Source organism: Amaranthus tricolor, chromosome 15 (assembly GCF_026212465.1).
Source record: "Amaranthus tricolor cultivar Red isolate AtriRed21 chromosome 15, ASM2621246v1, whole genome shotgun sequence".
Lineage (NCBI taxonomy): Eukaryota > Viridiplantae > Streptophyta > Magnoliopsida > Caryophyllales > Amaranthaceae > Amaranthus > Amaranthus tricolor.
Genome location: NC_080061.1, coordinates 13,796,502 through 13,804,690, shown reverse-complemented (window position 1 = coordinate 13,804,690; position 8,189 = coordinate 13,796,502).

The following is an 8,189-nucleotide window of genomic DNA, read 5'->3' as shown; positions in this document are numbered from 1 at the left end:
TTTTTTATTTAAACTCTCACTCTCCATCATTCTCACAGACATTTGAAAAACCTGAAAAAGCAAGAGAAACAATCTCTTCCGTTCTAGCAGACGTTGGTATTCAATTGATTCTGGTAGACTGAATAGAGGAGCAACGTTTGAGGCTCTCCAGATTATCTTACCGCGTTAATTCTTGTGGATTTCACGCTACAAAGGTAATATAGACTAATCCTTTTATATGATTCTTGTGTCTGATTATGTTTATGATCTTGAGATAGATGTTAGGGAAGTGTTTCCTGAAATTCCGCTTATTAAGCATCTATGAAAACCCAACAGTGGTATCAGTTTAGCCTGATTCATAATATTCATATGATCTTGATTTCTCTGGAAAGTTAAGCAACTCGTTTTTTTTTGTTCATATATTTGCATGAAAATCGAAAATTTTGTGTTTATTGTCTTGGGGCTTTGATCAGTTACGAAACCCACACACAATGAATTCTTAAAACACACAAATTTGTTCATTGTTAATTGTGTTTTTCGTTAAGGAATTCAAGGTTTTGGATCGAAAACGCTTAAACCCTATTTTTTTTCCCCAATTCAATTTTAATTGTTAAAACACAAAATTTGTTCAATTGGATTGAAATATAAATGCGAAAAACTTGATTTTGGTGAAATTTGAAGCAATTCATACACAAAGATTGTATATCAATTCGATTTTGTTCGAATTCATCAAAAAAAAAAAAACAAAACACAAACCAGAGATGAATGCGTAGGCCACGGACTGACTATGGTGGCTATGGTGGCCGGAGGGAGGCGCAGCTGCGTGGCGCGGCAGTGGTGAAGCTGGAATAAAGGCGGGCTGGTGGCGCAGAGCAGAAGCCGCTCCTGGTGGCGGCTGCTGGGTTCTTTTCTTCACCACTTGCTGAATTCCTTCTTCCATACAGCTACTAATTTTTTTTTGGAAAAATTCAATATGTGTAAATAACCTTTTATTGAGCCTTTATTGAATTTAAATAGTTTTTTTTTCTTCACCTTAAAATAGTCTTTCTTAAATTAGTTAAGTTTGACTCAACATAAGAATATTTTATATGCTAATTGTTATGACCATTTAGTTTGAAATATTGTATAGTTAATGTCGTTTATAATATTTGATATTAATTTTGACTTGTTATACTAGTATGGCCCAAACATAAAAATAAAATTAGGATTAAATATACGATCTGCGAATCGTTTGTTTTGAATGTTAATTAATACAATCTGCGCATCGTTAATTTTGTATTTATTTTAATTTAATTCAAATTATGTAATCACATATGAAAGGAGTTTCAAGGAAGGTGATCCATGGAGATTCATGAAAGGTTCATGAAGACTAGTATATTTCCTTTTATAGGGGCCATACTAGATCATCTTTTATTCATGCTTTTATTATCTTTGAGCGTTTATTTAATTTTGATCTTTGCTTGCATAAGTTAATGTATTGGTTAAATATGCTATGTGTTCACTTAATATTAACCATGTTAATTAACTTGAATCCCCATAAATAATATTGAGTTTTATTGTTTTTCCAAACAACACCTATAAGCCTTTGATAATGAGTAATACATTCTGCCAAAGCGAGGTATTGCTCATAATTCTTGGGATATGGGGTAAATTTTTTTTTGAAAATTTACAGGTTCATGTTTGGTTTCACTCAACAAAATCATCAAAAACAAAGTTTTGGGTTTTGAAACTAAGAGATAGGATTGAACAAGAATTATTAATCTATCTACTAAGAGTTATAATTAGTTATAATTAGTAAAACGTTTACTTACCTTAACTACAATAGTTAAAGGCAATGCCAAAGTCCGTTTGACTGTAGTGGGAGAGGATCTTAGTTATTATTTATTCAAAAGGGGATTTTAAATTTTGAATAAATTATTAAACTTGTTTAATTACTGCTTATTGATAGACTTTTAATTTTGCTTTATTACATTATTGTAGAAATCATGTCTGGTTCGACTAACAACAACACTCCTGCTTTTAACTTACGCTGTGTCTTGGAAAAGGACAAATTGAATGCAAACAACTTCCTTGAATGGGAAATGGCTGTGAGAATTGTTCTCAGAGCTGAAGGAAGGGAAAGTGTTCTTGACACTCCACTCCCTGAACCCCTGCCAGAAACTGCAACAGCTGCAGAAAAAGAATTAGACAAACTCTCGAGGCCAATTCTGTGCAAGTAACATGTCTGATGCTTGCTTGCATGGAACATGATTTTCAAAAACGTTTCAACAATCTTGATGCCTACACAACTATCCAGCAACTTAGAACAATGTTCAAAAGAATGCTCGATTAGAGAGATTTGAAGCTAATTGTAAACTTTTGGAATGCAAACTGGGCAAGGGAAAACCAGTCGGACCCCATGTGTTCGCCTTAATAGGACATTTTCAAGTCATGGAAAAGTTGGGTTTTCCTTATCCCAAAGAGCTGGCCACTGATATTGTAATCAAATGCTTGCCAGAAACTTTTGATGTTTTCAGGTTAAATTTTTATATGCAAGGAGGGGAAGCAACCTTGCCAGAATTGCATGGTATGCTTGTTCAGGATGAAAGGAGCTTACCCACTGAACCTGCACTGAAAGATGTGCTCATGGTCAGAAAGAATAAAAAGTTCAAGAAGAAAGGGGCTCCTAAATGGAATGGCAATGGAAAGGTAGTTGCCACTAATGACTCTTCCAAACCAAAGGCTACTCCAAAGGCTAAAGTAGCAGCACTACATGAGTGCTACCACTGCCATAAGATTGGTCATTGGAAGAGGAACTGCCCCGTCTATCTGGAAGAAAAAAATCTGGTGCGTCATCTTCAGGTATATATGTTATTGAAATTAATTTGGCTACTTCTGCTTCTTGGGTATTTGATACTGCCTGTGGGTCTCACATTACCAGTAATGTGCAGGGTCTAAAAAGAAGTAGAAGCTTAAGCAAAGGTGAAGTGGATCTCCGAGTCGGCAATGGAACAAGAGTTGCTGCTTTAGCTGTAGGAGTTTATATTTTGACATTAACCTCTGGTTTAATTTTAGAACTAAATAATTGTTATTATGTTCCTGCCATCACCAAGAACTTATTTCAATTCCGGTTTTGGACACAGAAGGTTTTTCATTTACTATTAAGAATAATTGTTGTTCTGCGTATTTAAATGATATGTTCTATGTTTCAGCTAAATTATTAAATGGCTTGTATGTGCTAGACTTAGAAACTCACATCTATAACATAGACAGCAAGAAACGTAAAAAAAATGATTCAAACCCCACTTACCTATGGCATTGTCGATTACACCACATAAGTTCAAAATGCATAGAGAAGCTTCGTAAAGATGGAATTCTAAAATCATTTGATTTTGAATCATTTGGTGTTTGTGAGTTTTTTTTGATGGGAAAAATGACAAAGTCACCTTTCACAGGTACAAGTGAAAGGGCCAATGACCTCTTAGCTCTCATACATACTGATGTATGTGGACCTATGAGTACCGTGGCTCAGGGTGATTACAGCTACTTTATAACCTTTACTGATGATGTAAGCAGATATGGATATGTTTACCTCATGAGACATAAGTGGGAGTCCTTTGAAAAGTTCAAGGAATTTCAAAATGAAGTAGAGAACCAACTTGGGAAGAAAATAAAAGCATTACGATCCGATCGTGGTGGTGAATACTTGTCTCACGAGTTTGATGATCATTTGAAAAATCGAGGCATACTCTCACAATTGACTCCACCAGGAACACCACAATTAAATGGCGTCTCTGAGAGGAGGAATCGAACTCTATTAGATATGGTTCAATCAGTGATGAGTCTTGCTAATCTTCCTATTTCATTTTGGGGATTTGCATTGGATACAGCTGCATTCACACTTAATAGAGCACCTACCAAAGCAGTGGAAAAGACACCATATGAGATGTGGACGGGAAATGTTCCAAAGTTGTCTTTTCTAAGGATTTGGGGTTGCGAAGCTTATGTAAAACGTTTAATATCTGATAAACTAGCACCTAAATCTGACAAATGTTTTTTTGTGGGTTACCCAAAACAGACAAAGGGATACTACTTCTACAACCAAAGCGAAAATAAAGTATTTGTTGCTCGCAATGGTGTTTTTCTAGAACAAGAATTTATTTCTAGAAAAACAAGTGGGAGTAATGTATATCTCGAAGAAGTTCGAGATGAGCAACAAGTGGATAAGGTTAACACCTCATCAGAGGCGACCCAGCATGGTAATGCTCAGGAGGAAATGCATTCAACGCACTTACCTCCTACCGCCCCAAGTGGAGAAAATCCACGCGAAGTCACTCTACCTAATGAGGCAGAAACTTCTCTTGTTGTTCCCCTACGTAAGTCTAGTAGGACAATAATTCCGTCAAGAAGATATATTGATTTCCTTTTGACAGAAAACTCTGAAATAACCATGTTAGAATCAGAAGAGCCTACTAGTCACAAAAACGCTTTGGAGAGTCCTAACTCCGAAAAATGGCTTGAAGCCATGAAATCTGAAATGGATTCCATGTCTGAAAATCAAGTTTGGGACTTGGTTGATCTACCTGATGGGGTAAAACTCATTGGATGCAAATGGATTTTCAAACTGAAAACAAACAAGGATGGAAACATTAGTGTTTTCAAAGCAAGGTTGGTAGCAAAAGGTTTCAAACAAATTCATGGTATAGACTATGATGACTTTTTCTCCAGTAGCCATGCTAAAATCCATTAGGATAATCCTTGCGATAGCTTCCTTTCATGACTTTGAAATATGGCAAATGGACGTCAAAACTGCCTTTTTGAATGGGTTCTTAAAAGAGGATGTGTACATGACACAACCACAAGGTTTTGAAGATCCGAAAAATCCAAGGAAGGTATGCAAGCTTAAGAGATCCATTTATGGATTGAAACAAGCGTTAAGAAGTTGGAACCTTAGATTTGATGAGGCAGTCAAAGAGTTTGGTTTTCTTAGAAATGAAGAGGAACCTTGTGTATACAAGAAGTTAAGTGGGAGTAATATCACTTTTCTGGTCCTGTATGTAGATGACATACTCCTCATTGGGAATGACAAAAACATACTTGAGTCGGTCAAGCAATGGCTTAAAAGTCATTTCTCATGAAAGACCTGGGAGAGGCTGAGTACATACTGGGAATAAAGATCTATAGGGATAGATCGAGGAGACTTATTGGACTAAATCAAGAGACTTACATAGATAAGATTCTCACGAAGTTCAAAATGGAAAACTCCAAAAGAGGGTTTATTCCTATGCAACATGGCATTAAACTTTGCAAGACTATGTGCCCATTGAGTTCAGAAGAGTTCAAGCGTATGAATAATGTTCCTTATGCTTCTGCGATAGGATCAATCATGTATGCTATGATATGTACTCGACCAGATGTTGCATTTGCTTTGAGTATGTGCAGCAGATACCAGTCCAATCCAGGAGATGCACACTGGATAGCAGCGAAAAATATCCTCAAGTACTTAAGAAGGACAAAGGATAAATTTCTGGTATATGGCGGAGCTAATGAGTTGTTTGTCACTGGATACACTGATGCAAGCTTCCAAACTGACAAAGATGACTTCCGTTCCCAATCTGGTTTCATATTTTGTTTGAATGGAGGAGCTGTGAGCTGGAAGAGCTCCAAGCAGAGTTCAGTTGCAGATTCTACAACAGAGGCTGAGTACATAGCAGCAGCTGAAGCAGCAAAAGAGGCTGTTTGGATTAAAAAGTTCGTTAGTGAACTGGGTGTGGTTCCTAGCATTGAGAATGGCATCAAGTTGTATTGTGATAACGAAGGTGCTATTGCTCAATCCAAGGAACCTAGATCTCACCAAAAATCTAAACATGTTGAAAGAAAATTCCATCTTATTCGAGAATTTGTTGGAAGACAGGATGTAATAATAAGTAGAGTTGATACCACGGATAACATAGCAGATCCGTTGATTAAACCACTCCCTCAGCCAAAGCATGAGAGTCATACTAGGTCCATGGGGCTTAAGCATATAGGAGAATGTCTTTAGGTTGTTTACTTTATGTTTACAATTATAAAGAATTATGTTTACCATATGTTTGGAATGTTTATCAATAATATAAATACTTTGTTTCTTATTTAATTTCTTGGTTTAGTATTAAATAAAATGTCTGTGTAATTTGTGTTTTCAATAGGATTATCAGAAACGTTTCGATAATGGAACCCTATAAGTGAACTGAAATCTCAATTTATCTAATGTCCCTAATCTAAATCACTAAATTGGACATAAGTGGTTTATTAAAGATTAGCATATAATTAATTGATAGCTCGGTTCCATGGGCTATGGAAACATAGAGATGTTTAATCGATTACATGGATGCATACCTGATGCATTGAGACTTGACCTAATCTGATTCGAAAGGGTAGAATCAAATCCTTATATTTAGTGGATTCCTTAGACATGAGTATGCCTTAATCACTATGAAATAATTAGTTTAACCTTGACGCTGTTAAACGTCGTGCTGTAATAGGAAGCTATAAAGGCAGTGATCAGGTGGGCTAAGAATTGAGTGGGAGTTATGGTCATACAAGAATGAATAAGTCCTCCTATGTGATAGGTTTGGTGTGTAGGCCTCTTGATGAGCGAGAATTGAAAATTGTATGGCCATGCGGAATAAGATTAAATGGTTAATCCTTAGTTGAACAATTCGAACTCAGAGATCAAGAAACATAATTTGAGAAATAACACTGTGTTGTCGAATTTCACATTAAGTGGCTTAAGGAATTTATAATTGTGCAATTGTCTTCGGACAAGTGGAAGATTGAAGGAATATGTCCGTGGACATTTCCGACAATTACTAAATATAAATATATAGGATATTTATGAAGATAATAAAGTTAATTATTATTAGTAATTGTATTTACTTGCTAGAGAATAAATATAATTGGTGGGTCAATAATAATTGGACCACGACTAATATAATTAATCCTATAAGGTCTTACAAAAGAATCAATTGAACGATAAATGACTCAGGCCCATTAGGAGTATGGGCTTGTGATCCAATTAGGTTAACAAAAGAATCAGTTTCTTTTGACCTAGGTTACTATTATTATATAAGGATATAATGTTGGTAGTGGAAAACGTGGGATGATAGGTGTAAGTATTAAAAACTTTTTTATTTAAACTCTCACTCTCCATCATTCTCACAGACATTTGAAAAACCTGAAAAAGCAAGAGAAACAATCTCTTCCGTTCTAGCAGACGTTGGTATTCAATTGATTCTGGTAGACTGAATAGAGGAGCAACGTTTGAGGCTCTCCAGATTATCTTACCGCGTTAATTCTTGTGGATTTCACGCTACAAAGGTAATATAGACTAATCCTTTTATATGATTCATGTGTCTGATTATGTTTATGATCTTGAGATAGATGTTAGGGAAGTGTTTCCTGAAATTCCGCTTATTAAGCATCTATGGAAACCCAACAAATAAAGGGTCCTGTCCAATTAAACCTCAAATTACCAGAAAATAATTTCTAGCGAGAATTATACATCAGTGCTTGGTTCCCTAACTTTAACTCTCGTTTATTGATGGGTTGATCAGGCCACTTTTGGTTTTCTCCTTATAAGGAAAGGCATTTTTATAAGCATCTAGATTAATTTTATCTAGTTCATTGAAGTCTAATAATCTTTTTACTCTTGCAGCCTTAAAGTCGAAATTGAGGGTCTTGACTGCCCAGTGGGCTCTATGCTCTAACTCTTCAAAAGGTGACGGTGTTTCCCATATATTAGCCGGAAAGGTGTAGTCCCAATAGGAGTCTTAAAAAAAGTTCTATAAGCTAATACGACATCATCGAGCTTTTAGACTAATTCCTACGAAATTTATGCACGGTCTTAAAACTTGTCCACCACATGGTAAAACATGACGATACTTAATGATAGAGTGTATCTCAACCTCTAGTACGTAGGAGTGCATCATATTGTCTGCATTGGATTGAAATAGTAGTGGGTCATCCCCATAATAATAATTGATGTCGTGGAAGAACTTTTTACTATAATGTGTATTGAGATATGCGGGTATTGCTCCTCTAGCAAGGCTTTTTTCTATGTCAATAAACCAGGGAGTCCCATCAACAACTGTGAGTATCATCAGTTGATCATTAGGGAAAGAATCATCGTGTTTCTATAGTTCTTCATATATGATTCGCCCTGAAAATCCGAACTGAAATCAAAAGTTACC